Source organism: Rhinoraja longicauda, chromosome 2 (assembly GCF_053455715.1).
Source record: "Rhinoraja longicauda isolate Sanriku21f chromosome 2, sRhiLon1.1, whole genome shotgun sequence".
Classification (NCBI taxonomy): Eukaryota; Metazoa; Chordata; class Chondrichthyes; order Rajiformes; family Arhynchobatidae; genus Rhinoraja; species Rhinoraja longicauda.
The window spans coordinates 77,767,313-77,781,572 of NC_135954.1; the positions used below are offsets into that span (position 1 = coordinate 77,767,313).

The following is a 14,260-nucleotide window of genomic DNA, read 5'->3' on the forward strand; positions in this document are numbered from 1 at the left end:
GAGCTACCTATTGAGCATGAAATTCTAAATTAAGTAATTTTATGGTGTGTCAGTTTTAGTCTTTGATTAACTTGTTGCTTAATTTATAAACAACATCCCACTTTTGTTGGTGGTGATCTCGACGTCTGGTTAGAATGGCTTAGATGTGGAAAGGGTGGGATTGCACTAGATCAGACTAACTGATCGCAACAAAATCACCACAGTACACATGGGCTTCGGGAAATTATTAATAGAAGCAGGGACAAAATAAATCAAATATAATAAATATACAAATATACTGTGGAACCTTCCAGTCAGCTAAAATGTCAGTTCTCCAATATAACTGTTGACATTTTGTTGATGTTGGCATTAGAGATAGGGCTTACTCTCAACAAAGGAAATTGATGATATCTGAGCTTTCTTGAACTTCCAGTCAAATATTGGGATATTTTTGGTGGGGAAAGGCAACCATATGAGAAATTGTGAACCTGGTCTGAATTGCTAGTAGGTCAAATCTATACCTGCAAAATATCAATACAAAATTAATTGCAGTTAGGGAGCAATATTAGCACAGATTTTCCTGTCAAAATATTTGTGTCAGTAATGGGGCTTTCATTATTTATGCTTGAATGATCCACCAATTTCAGGTGAAAAGAAGAAGCAGGAGTAAAATACGAAAATTCTGCTTTCTGTGTCTCCCACCTCACTGTGGACACACAGTAACCATTTCTTGCTGAATGCTTCACCTTTGAAATGCATTGAGTGCTAATAAGTTTCTGTACTTGCAGAGCTGGTGTAAAACAAATGCCATAGAAAGTTAACCCCCGTCCATTCCAAACTATCTACCTTTTAACAGCATGTGGGATCTTAATTACAGTTATTTATTCTCTCTGGAATAAATAGTGCCCTCCATTATGTTTGGGATAAAGACCCATCATTTATTTATTTGCCTCTGTACTCCACAATTTGAGATTTATTATAGAAAAAATTACATGTGGATAAAGTGCACATTGTCAAATTTTATTAAAGGCCATTTTTATACATTTTGGTTTCACCATGTAGAAATTACAGCTGTGTTTATACTTAGTCCTCCCATTTCAGGGCACCATAATGTTTGGGACACATGGTTTCACAGGCGTTTGTAATTGCTCAGAGGTGTTTAATTGCCTCCATAATGCAGGTATAAGAAAGCTCTCAGCACCTAGTCATTCCTCCAGTCTTTCCATCACCTTTGGAAACTTTTATTGCTGTTTATCAACATGAGGACAAAAGTTGTGCCAATGAAAGTCAAAAAAGCCATTATGAGACTGAGAAACAAGAATAAAACTGTTAAAGTCATCAGCCAAACCTTTGGCTCACCAAAAACAACTGTTTGGAACATCATTAAGAAGAAAAAGAGCACTGGTGAGCTTACTAATCACAAAGAGACTGGCAGACCAAGGAAGACCTCCACAGCTGATGACAGAAGAATTCTCTCTATAATAAAGAAAAATCCCCAAACACCTGTCCGACAGATCAGAAACACTCTTCAGTAGTCAGGTGTGGATTTGTCAATGACCACTGTCCGTAGAAGACTTCATAAACAGAAATACAGAGGCTATATTGCAAGATGCAAACCACTGGATAGCCGCAAAAATAGGATGGCCAGGTTACAGTTTGCGAAGAAGTACTTAAAAGAGCAACCACAGTTCTGAAAAAAGGTCTCGTGGACAGATGAGATGAAGATTATGGCTGCTGAAGGTACTGGCTCACTTATCTTCTTCAATGATACAACTGCTGATGGTAGTACCATAATGAATTCTGAAGTGTATAGACACATCTTATCTGTTCAAGTTCTTTTGTTCAAACAAATGCCTCAAAACTCATTGGCCGGCGGTTCATTCTACAGCAAGACAATGATCCCAAACATAATGCTAAAGCAACAAAGGAGTTTTTCAAAGCTAAAAAATGGTCAATTCTTGAGTGGCCAAGTCAATCACCCGAAATGAACCCAATTGAGCATGCCTTTTATATGCTGAAGAGAAAACTAAAGGGGAGTAGCCCCCAAAACAAGCATAAGCTAAAGATGGCTGCAATACAGGCCTGGCAGAGCATCACCAGAGAACTCACCCAGCAACTAATGATGTCCATGAATCGCAGACTTCAACCAGCCATTGCATGCAAAGGATATGCAACAAAATACTAAACATGACCACTTTCAATTACATGACATTGCTCTGTCCCAAACGTTATGGTGCCCTGAAATGGGGGGGGGGGGGAGACTATGTATGAACACTGCTGTAATTTCTACATGGTCTTTGTCAATACATTATGGAGGGCATTGTAATAGAATAGTTATTGCAAGTTTGGAGCATCAGTCCAGATCATATTTAATGGGAATTTACAGATCATTAAATTAAATTTCAAAAATGCATTTTGAATTTTTGTTTACATCTTTTTTTGCTCTCAATTCAGTCTTCTTTCCTTTTTATTTTTCCTTGTGTACTTCATTTAGAATTGAATTCATCTTTTCCGCTCTTTCTTCTCAGTCTCCAGTTAATTGCATAATCCTTCGCTCAGACTAGTTTAAGGCGAGGAATAGTTGCCTGTCCTGTTCATTCAAGCCCTGGGTGACTTTTTCTTTCCTTTTGCTGAAGTATGAACTTGCACATTGGTTTAATTTGCTATTTTGTTAAGTCTAAAGAAAGTCTAACTACTGATATCATCAGATTCTACACAACCTATGTCCTGTCGGCAAGTACTTACAAGAAGTTACAGTTATGCAAATAATATGCAATTTTATACATGCTGTTAAAGAGAGAATGTAAACAACTGAACACACTACAGAACATGGGATAATTTGCCATGTCTCAATCCTCATTATTTTTATGTTTAAAGGCAAACCCAGAAAATAATAGGCGGGCTGTAACTGCAATAGGTGATGGACTTCAGACCATAACAACCTGACCTTAGATGAGGAAACTACTGTCGAACCATTCAGGAGAGCTTGAAAGACATGAGATCTATGGAGATTGGAGGCATCATTGAAATTATGGTTTGTCCCATAATATTCAGATATTTGTGATTTGCAGTATGTTATATCATCATGTCCATACACTTTGGCCTGTACCTCAACATAATGAACAGCACGTGGCATCATGTCCATACACTTTGGCCTGTACCTCAACATAATGAACAGCACGTGGCATCATGTCCACAATAGATGCAATAACAATGCATTACACATGTCATACTGCATTGTTATTTCCTCACAAACTTTATAAGTTTCCTCATTCACCAAACTCAAATAGAAAATAATTAATCACCAACACACTTTGTATTACTTTCTATATATGAATGATCCAACAATATATATTTCACAGAAAGTAGACAGAAACGTTAAGGGAGGTGCACTAACAGTGAGCCCTGTTGATGAACTGCAGCAGAAATTGTCGTTGATGAGTAGTAACTGGTGCAGGGCAAAGTGAGTGTGCACCTGATCTTATTGGATTTGCATTGCAGAAAGTGTACGGATGTTTGTATAAAATGTAAGAGCTAAAAACATGGATGTTTACCTCTATATGTCACATTATTGAAGGTACCATCTTCCACATCAATGCTCTTGGGGTGTAGCAGTTGTAACTAGAGCAATTTGAAGTTGGGCACAAGATCCTTGGCCCATTTGAAATAGCTCCCATCAATGCTTCTTGGCTCATGTGAAGCCTTTGGGATCCAGATTTCAAGACACTGTTCAAGCCAGCTTGAACTGTTATGAGAAAACACCAAGGCATGGATTCCAAGACATCATTGATGCCTTATACTCTATACTCACTGATTATCAGGTATAATAATCAGTTGCATTGTGCTGATGCCATGTTAGAAATAACAAAACAGCAGCTTTTATTTTTATGAATAGCAGTTTGGCATTGTCAAATAGATCACGGGTTCTCTGTCATAAATAAATATTTGAAGCAGACAGTAATTCTTGATTTGTAGATTTGTTTAATAGAAAATTCTGACAATTGCTGAGATAATAGAAATCGTGCTTCAAATAGAACAAACCTTCACTGAATTCTTATCAAAGTTGATTAATGCTGATAGGAAATGTATCCATCAGAGAAGGTCAGTCGACTATGTGGTCAATAGGAGCAGTAATGTTTCAAATTTGGCATCAGCATACGTACAAGCAAAGGAAAGCAAAAGATGTGCCTGTAAAACAAAGGAAGCCCATACAGTAAAACTGAACAGAAATGATTGACCTTCACTATATTTTCTCTCTTATGTGCAGAAAAGAAAGTATCATTTACTCAAAGATAAATAAAATAGATCACATGTTCTCTGTCAGAGATAAATATTTGAAGCAGACAGTAATTATTAACTTATTCACAAAATGCTGGAGTAACTCAGCAGGTCAGGCAGCATCTCGGGAGAGAAGGAATGGGTGACGTTTCGGGTCGAGACCCTTCCTCAGACTGATGTCAGGGGGGCGGGACAAAGGAAGGATATAGGTGGAGACAGGAAGATAGAGGGAGATCTGGGAAGGAGGAGGGGAAGGGAGGGACAGAGGAGCTATCTAAAGTTGGAGAAGTCGATGTTCATACCACCGGGCTGCAAACTGCCCAGGCGAAATATGAGGTGCTGTTCCTCCAAGTAATTATTAACTTGCAGATTTGTTTAATAGAAAATTCTGACAATTATTGAGAAGGGCAAAAGCACTTCACTGATGAATTAATGAATACTTGGAATCTATCTTCACAAAACATTGCAGTTAAGGAAGAGAGAAAAATATTGGATAGGATGAACATATCAGGTATGAAGCTCGAAAGCATCTTTGAAAGTGGATAAATGGCAGGCCTGAATGAAATATATTCATGATGTTAAAAGCAGGGAGAAAAAGCATTGTATAAACTCAGACCATTATTTTTCAATCCACCCTGACTACAGGAACAGACAAGAGCATTGGAGGATGGTTAACATTGTATCAAAGCTTAAAAGGAAGGTATAAACCAAGTAATTACAGGCCAGTTCCAAGAGGTAGGTACACCTTCAGTTAGAATGGCACAGATTAGAATGGGTTAAGAAGACCTGACTGCATTTTTTGTGGAGGTTTGAGACCACATCAATTTTAGTGAGGATTTTGAAAGATGCCTACGTGGCAGACATGTAATTTTAAAAATGTTCCAAAGATACAAGGGATAATGGCAAATTGAATGCAAAATTGTCTCAATAGCCAGAAGCAAATTATAAAAGCTGATGAATGTATTTTTGTCCAAAAAGCTGTTATTAATGGGATCAATACTTGGTCCCTTGTTTTTTGTAGTATATATTTTTCACTTAGACATGCAGGGATGTTAAAGCAATTTGAAAATGATACAAAAGGTGTCTGTGTGGTTGACAGTGAGGACAAATCTTTAAATGCAGGAGGATACAGCCGGTGCATTCACTTGAGCAGAGGAATGGCAAATGGAATTCAATCCAGAGACGTGTGAGGTAAGGCAAGAGAGTATGGAAGGATACAGAAAGAAGTGGAGGAACATAGAGACCTTTGAGTACATATTCTTATATCCTCAAAGGTAGCAGGATGGTTCATTAAGGTGGTTAAAAGAATAAACTGAATGCTTTCTTTTATTAGCTCGGATATATATGAGCAGAGAGGTTATGCCAAAAACGGTATGCCACTTATAGTTCTGGTCACCACATTACAGAAACAATGTGATTGTCGTGGATTTTGGGTATGGAGGAGATGTATCGGGATGTTGTCTGGCTTCAGAGTTTGAAGTTGTGACGGAAGATTGCAAAGCCATTGGTTTTCCTTGGAACAAAGGAGGCTGAGTGGCTTTCTAATTGAAGTATATAAAATTGGGAAGTGACCAAAACAGCTGGGTGGCCAAAAAGCAAGGAAGATCGTTTTTAAACAATTGATAAAATTAGAGAGCAATTGAGGAACCATACTTACATGCAGAAGGTACAGGGAGTCTGAAATTCACTGCATAAAAGGGTAACAGACACAATGAACTACAGATGCTGGTTAACAAAAAAGACACAAAGTGCAGGAGTAACTCAGCAGGTCAAGCAGCCTCTCTGGAGAACATGGATAGGTGTGGGAGGAGAAAGCTGAAGGAGAGGTGGGAGCGGACAAGTCTGGCAAGTAGTAGGTGGATATAGGTAAGAGAGGTCTTTGATAGGCAGATGTTTGGACAAAGGTCAGAGATGAAGACAAAAAGTGTGAGGTGATGGAAGAGGTGGAATTGTGAAACCTGAGGAATACACATAGGTGGAAGGTGACAGTGTTAGAGGGAGGGGGAGGGGGAGGGGAGAAATTGGTGTAAGTGAAAGTGGGGAACAGGGATGAGAGAGGGAAAAATGGTGAGATGTGCGGTAAGGGGGCGGGTGGTTTGGTTACTTAAAATTGGAGAATTTAATGTTCAAACCGTTATTATGTAGGCAACCAAGTGGAACATAAGGTACTGTTCCTCCAGTTTGTATGTGGCCAAGGACAGAAAAGTCAGCATGGAATTGGGAAGGAAAGTTAAAATAGTTTGTAACCGTGAGATCCAGCAGGCCTTGGCCGGCCGAGCACAAGTGTTGGCAAAACAGTCACCTAGTGTATGCTTCGTCTCACTGATGTAAAGGAGGCCACATTGGAAACACAGAATGCAGCAGATGAGGTTAGAGCACAATTAACCTCACAATTCATACCTCTTCTATCCTTATCAAACTTATTTGTCTTTTCATGTCTGGCCTTTGTCCAACTGTCTCCCCATCAAAAACCTCCCTCATCCATATCCATCTATCACTTGCCAGGCTTTATCCTGCCCCCATCTCTATTCTGGCTTTTGCACCCTCCCCATCACAGTCAGTCTGAAGAAGGGTCCCGACCCAAAGATCACATATCCATGTTCACCTGACCCGCTGAGTTACGCAACCACTGTGACATGTTTTTGCATATAAAGTTAGTAGCAACGGAAAACCTCATTGTATTTCAAAACATGCTTGATGCACGTTCGAAGTGCTATGATCTGGCGGGTGAATGACAATAGACAATGGACAATAGGTGCAGGAGTAGGCCATTCGGCCCTTCGAGCCAGCACCACCATTCAATGTGATCATGGCTGATCATTCTCAATCAGTACCCCGTTCCTGCCTTCTCCCTATACCCCCTGACTCCGTTATCTTTAAGAGCTCTATCTAGCTCTCTCTTGAAAGCATCAAGAGAATTAGCCTCCACTGCCTTCTGAGGCAGAGAATTCCACAGATTTACAACTCTCTCACTGAAAAAGTTTTTCCTCATCTCCGTTCTAAATGGCCTACCCCTTATTCTTAAACTGTGGCCCCCTGTTCTGCACTCCCCCAATATTGGGAACATGTTTCCTGCCTCTGCGTCCAATCCCTTAATAATCTTATATGTTTCAATAAGATCCCCTCTCATCCTAAATTCCAGTGTATACAAGCCTAGTCGCTCCAGTCTTTCAACATACGACAGTCCCTCCATCCGGGAATTAACCTAGTGAACCTACACTGCACGCCCTCAATAGCAAGAATATCCTTCCTCAAATTTGGAGACCAAAACTGCACACAGTACTCCAGGTGTGGTCTCACTAGGGCCTGGCGAGCCATGCTGGTCGCTGGGATTCGGCTTGATTGATCTTTTTCGACTGAATCCCAAATAATGGGCCGAATGGCCTGCTCAATAGCTTAAATTTTCGACGATTTTGACACTTTTATTTCTTCCTAACTCCACAGTATTGACTTTGTAAGAGCAATTGTCTAATTTCATCAGTGGCTTCACTCATCAATAAGTATGTTTTCTGTATAGGGCTATTAATTTGTTTCTCTCATAAGCATATGTCTGTGTGGTTGAAGTAGTGAACATTCCTCCCAAGAAGTAAACATCACAACAGTATGCTTGTGTAAAGTGTCATTTCAGGGGCTTAGCTTTAAAGCCAGCTAAAACCATTTTCCGACTGTCCGTACTATAATACAGGCATAGGGGGATGTTTTTGTATTCTTTGTTCAAGGCAGTTGCTTTAAAATAATGATTTTCCAAATTTATTTCTTCATATTCACTCTCCTTCGTGCTGAATAAAAAAAAACACTTTAAAATTCTTGTTGGGATAATTATTTTAGTAAGATGGATGATCTCATTAGTTTTTTAGCATCCAATTTACATAAATAATGGCGAGTATAAGGAATTCGTTGAATTTTGACTCAAAAGGAACATAACATTTCAGAGGACACTGAACAGTTATTTGGCTGAATAAATGCAAACAGCAAGGATAACTTGCTAATGCACATTGACTAGTTTTGCCAAATTGCCTTCCCTCTGAAAAATTAAGTATTTTATATTTTTTGGTGATTATTATTAATATTGGAAAATGAAAATGTAATGTTCTATCTCTTGAAATTGCATTATCAGTGTGTTTATCATTGTATTGTGTATTCATGAAGTTCCTTTACTTTAACCAGGACATACATATTTACTTCAATATATTTTCCAGAAAGGTGAAGACTCACTCAAATGAATGAAGTGATTACCCCAAAATTAATTGTCAATGGTTTCTGGCTGGTTGTACTAAAGTTGCTTAGTAATGGAGCAAAATGTCTTTTGTTGTTCCTAAGTTATCCTGGGCTTGTTATGAGCGTGACAGTTGCACATCTTGGTAGAGTGTGCGTTGTGACGCAGTGCACAATTGAAGAAGCTTCTTGCAAAGAACTTTCTTGGGACATTCAGCAGGAATATTCTGGGTTTGTGTCACCATTTACTTAAGGTGGACTTTCATCTCTTCAAGGGGATTTGTTGTTTCTCAGTAAATGAAAGGCCTTTTCAATCTCATGCCAAGATTATATAGGGTAGCTTGCTGAGGAATGGAGTCTAGATATCTTGTTAATAGACACAAAATGCTGGAGTAACTCAGCGGGACAGGCAGCATCTTTGGAGAGAAGGAATGGGTGACGTTTCGGGTCGACTTCTTCAGTCTGAAGAAGGGTCTCACCCCAAAATGTGTCGATCTTCAGTTTAAATCAGCGTTTGCAGTTCATTCCTATACTAGATTTCTTGTTGACCGAGTGAACGATTTAACAATGGTTTGAAGTGCGACTTTCAAGCATATAGAACATATGTTGACCAGCACACTTGGTCAGTTACATTGCATGAGCTATGTTGTCCACACGTTCGACACCAATTTTGAACAAAAGGTCCCGACCCAAAACGTCATCTGTTCATTTCCCTCCACAGACCCTGCCTGAGTTTTTCAAGCAGTTTATTTTTTGCTCCTGAAACAGACGCGCTATCCCAAGCTCCAACTCAAGAAGAGATTATAAAGTGGGAAAAGTAAAATTATCAAGGATGTGCTCAAAACCTCCCTGAATCAATGCAACATCCTTCCTGACTCTTGGGAATCCATGGCTCAAAGCATCAAGTCTACCCATCAAGAGCACATCAAGGTCTGCATAAGCAGCAGAAAAAGTGCCCCATCTCACAAACTCATCTCCTTGTAAAAATGCAACACTCAACATCCCACTGACTCTTGGGAATGCCTGGAAAATAACCACTCTAAGAGGAGCAAGTTTACATGGAACACAAAAGAAAGCAAAGTCAATGCTAGCATTTATTTGAAGAGGGCTTGTATACAAAAACAGGGATATAATGTTGAGGCTCCATAAGGTGCTGGTAAGGCTACATTTGGAATATTGTGAGCAGTTTTGGGCACCATATCTGAGGAAGGATGTGCTGGCTCTGGAGAGGGTCCAGAGGAGGTTTACAAGAATGATCTTAGGAATGAGTAGGTTAACCTATGATGAGCGTTTGTCGGCACTGGGCCTGTACTCACTGGAGTTTAGAGGAATGAGGGGGGACTTCATTGAACCATACAGAATAGTGAAAAGCTTGGATAGAGTGGATGTAGAGAGGATGTTTCCACTAGTGGGAAAGTCTAGGACTAGTGGTCATCGTCTCAGAATTAAAAGATGTCCTTTTAGGAAGGAGATAAGGAAACATTTATTTAGTCAGAGTGTGGTGAATCTGTGAAATTCTTTGCCACAAAAGGCTGTGGGGGCCAAGTCAGTGGATATTTTTAAGGCAGAGATTGATAGATTCTTGATTAGTACAGGTGTCAGAGGATTTGGGGAGAAGGCAGGGAATGAGGTTAGGAGGAAGAGATAAATCAGCCATGATTGAATGGCGGAGTGGACCTGATGGGCTGAATGGCCTAATTCCACTCCTACCACTTATGAGCTTATAAAAAACTGGTGACAATGCATGAGATTGTACAGAACCCCTGCACGAGAAGTGCACCATCTCATAAACTATCCATTCAGCCACTCTGTCAGGCACTTCCTGCCTCAATTATGAAAGTCTACAGCTCCCACACGTTACTTGGTTGTCACGTTAGATTTCTCAGAACTAGAAGCAGGTCACCTCAGATCCTGAGGCACTACCTAGTTCAAGAACATATTAATTGAAGATAGACAAAATGATGATTAATTCCCCAGGAAGAAGCACTACACAGTTCTTCAGGATCAAGACACCATCTTCAATATATTCACCATCTTCAATGCATTCAACATCATCTAAGAGGTTCTCCTCCATGTAGAGAAGGTTGCTTCCATGCGTTGGAGTTGATAATTCCTTTAGAAAATTATTATGTCAAATATTGTATTACTAAGCACATTCTGGTCCAGGGCATACAAATTCATATTCATATTTGAGTCCAAAAATAATTTATTACATTTAAGTTAACTCTGAGATGCCAGGTAATTTCTGTTCCTTAAATTGGCGGTGCTGGCTCGAAGGGCTGAATGGCCTACTCCTGCATCTATTGTCTATTGTCTATTGAAATCAGAAAGTGAAGGCTCTATTCTGAGATTCTTCTTCTTTGGTTTGGAATTTTTTTAAAGTTTGAATATCTTTATAATCAAGTTCAGGGTAGTAGCTACAATACACGTTGCTCTGCAAGGGGCAGTAAAACAATCATTTCCATTTGTGGCAAATGCACAGACAGGAAAGGTAAAGAATGGAAAATGTTGAGCCAAGCAAAAGGGAGCCTGGTGCAGTGGTAAAGCATACTGTCCCCTAACATCTGGACCTTGGGTGTCAGGTCAGACAGAATTATCTTTGCGGGCAAAAATACCAGGATCTTGTTGGAAATGGATTTGGACAGCCACAGATTCCTAACTATTGGAATCAAGTGCAGGTCTTATACTGCAGTGTTAATTGTATGATAACATTTCTGATATCATGGCAGGATACACTAACAAAATAGACGGTATTTAAGCATGGACCAAGGCTGTAATGTTATCAGCACTTCAGCATGGTAAAACAATCCTTCTGGGATTGTCAGAAAGTGGTGTTAAATTCAACATCCAGTCATTAAGACAACGAAATGTTGACAAAGAATTTTAATCAATTGACATCCATGAAAGCATTTATAGAGAATAAATGAAATTCCAAAAGAAAAAATGGAAATAGATTTATGAGGAATGAACAGTTTGGAAACTCTATCCAGATACAATGTGCTGGAAGCAAATGCAACAGTATTAGAGAAGTATAATAAATAAAATAATTTTATTCCAAAATTACACTTTATTCATAAAAACATTTATTGAGGAAGTACAAAAAAACAATGCCTGTCTTTCTTTATATTCATTATGTAGTTCAGTCTTCACATCTGTTCTGTTATTGGGTCTGTACATTTGTAGTGGTATAATTTTTTTAAGTGTTCTGATATATAGCACCATTATAACTCTTGTGGCCTCTTTGACATACAAACAGAGGTGTTTGAAAAGCTGATACACTGGATCAAAGCCCACAAATATTAGTGGCAGCAGGACCTTAGACTGCAATGCCTCCCCGCAAAGTGTTTGCATTGACTGCATCAAGCTCCATTTCTAGGCTGCTGCATTCTCCTTGGAAGGCCAACAAGTTTTAGGCAGACAAAAGTGGGACTTTGACTGAGTTGATGATCTTCCATCAGCACTTGATGTTTGCCTTGGTAACATTCCATAGTTTAAATAGTCCTTTGCTACATAGCTACTTGGTATAAACCCTGACAAGGACCCTTTCATCTTTTTCCTTCTTTACAAATCTGCAGTCCCCAAAGAAGGGGGCAATCATCTCATCCTCTTTGCAGCTGTGGGTGAGATGACAACTATGGAAGGATCTGACGGTAGAGCCTGATCATTGTCAGTCAATGAGGAAAGTGTTTTGATTATTGCATATTATTTGCAGCAGGTAGTTCCAGGTAGTTTTTACCTTTTATATTAGTGGACAGAACCTCAAACAATCCATGACTTTTAGTAAGGGATTTGTTAATATGAGAAGCATTAATTAATGTCTAAAGAAGGGTCTCGACCTGAAACGTCACCCATTCCTTCTCTCCAGAGATGCTGCCTGACCCGCTGAGTTACTCCAGCATTTTGTGTCTACCTATGATTATGGGTGCAGTCTGTATGGAGTTTGCATGTTCTCCTTGAATGCATTTTCCTGGGTGCTTTGGTTTCCTCCCACATTTTAAAGATGTTCAGATGTATTGATTAATTGGCTTCTGTAACTTATCCCTAGTATGTAGGACAGAACTAGTGTATGGGTGGTCTTTGGTCAGCGTGGACTCATTGGGCCGAAGGGACTGTTTCCACATTGTATCTCTAAACTAAACTAAAAACTAAACAATGCTTTATTATGGAAAAGCTACCAACCCTTGTCATTGCTATTGCATAATGCTAATAGCCATTGCTAACAGCCCTACAGAAATATCTAATATAAAAATACTGAAGTAATATTCTAATATCGCACATGGTACAGTTAACATAGAATCTGACGTGAATGTTTCATGCACTATTCATACTGTGAAAATCATCAAAATGTTAAGCATAGTTCAATGAGAAATATCTCAAGTTTCAATGATACAATAAATCATAATTACACCATTCAAAGGCTTGAAGGCAATTTTATTGTGTTATTATTTCCATTTCCTTGCAATAATTCCATAGATTTACTTTAAATGGAAGTCATATTTTTAAAGTTTGTTCCTTGTATTGTGTGATCCCACACACACAATATATATTCTTTCTTTCTGCATAATGAGTGAAATGTGAATTATTACCTCTGCAAGTATTTTCCTTGTGTGTTGTCCATGAGAATTATTCAGTCTGATAGGCTGTTGGTGAGGTGTGGGATGAATGGAAGGTGGTTAATGTTGTGCCTCAATTTAAGAAGGCCTGCAAGGAAATGCCTGGGAATTGTAGATTAGTGAGCCTAATATCGGTGGTAGGTAAATTACTGGAGTGGATTCTGATGGGTAAGATATATATTCATTTGGATGGATTGGGACTGATTAGGGATAGTTATCATGGTTTTTGTACATGGGAGATTGTGTCTCATAATTTGATTGAGACTTTTGAAGAAGTAATTAAAACGGTTGATAAGGGCAAAACCACATATGGACTTCAGCAAGATTCCACATGATAGGCTGCTCTGGAAGATTAGTTTGCCTGGGATCGAGGGACAGCTAGCTGACTGGATACAGAATTGGCTTCGTGGAAGGAAGCAGAGGGTGGTGGTGAAAGGGTTTTTTTCAGACTGGAAGCCTGCAATGAGTGGTTTGCCTCAGGGATTGGTGCTGGGCTCATTGCTGTTTGTGGTTTATATCAACGATTTGAATGAGAATGTACAAGGCTTGATTAATAAGTTTGCTGATGACACTAAAGTAGGTGGTATAGACAGTACAGATGGCTATCAAAAATTACAGCTTGATCTTGATCAGCTGGGCAAGTGGTCTGAGGAATGGCTAATGGAATTTAACGCAGATAAGTGCGAGGTGTTGCATTTTGTGTTGCCTGATGTTCACAATGAATGGTAGGGCCCGAGGGAGTGTTGTAGAGCAGAGGGATCTAGAAGTACAAGTACAAGTAGATAGGGTGATAGTAAAGACTATTGGTACATTGACCTTCATCAGTCGGGTATTGAATATAGAAGTTATGACATTATGTTACAGCTGTACAAGACATTGGCGAGGCCGCTTTTGGAGGATTGTGTTCCGTTTTAGACACCCTGCAATAGGAAGGATGTCATGAAGCTGGAAAAAGTGCAAAGAAGATTTACAAGGAAGTTGCCAGGACTCAAGGGCCCGAGCTGTAGGAAGAGATTTTGAGCAAGCTATGAATTTATTCTTTGGAGTGTAGAAGGCTGAGGGGGAATTTTATAAAGATGTATAAAATCATGACGGGAATTGATAGGGTGAATGCATAGTCTTTTAACCCGGGTAGAGGAATCAAGAACCAGAGGACAAAAGTTTAAGGTGAGATG

General features: G+C 39.3%; 1 protein-coding gene across 4 annotated transcripts in view; it reads left to right on the plus strand.

The window, feature by feature from the left end:
- The window catches only part of tmem196 (transmembrane protein 196), a 34,645-nt gene that overhangs the window by 12,538 nt on the left and 7,847 nt on the right, over window positions 1-14,260 (plus strand). For 3 of the 4 annotated variants that reach the window (XR_013549401.1, XR_013549403.1, XR_013549402.1), the window contains exon 4: window positions 2,857-3,013. The exons of the other annotated variant lie outside the window; for it this stretch is intronic. The gene's annotated coding sequence lies outside the window, so the exon portion shown is untranslated. The remainder of the gene's footprint in view (window positions 1-2,856; window positions 3,014-14,260) is intronic. 4 annotated transcript variants of the gene reach the window in all.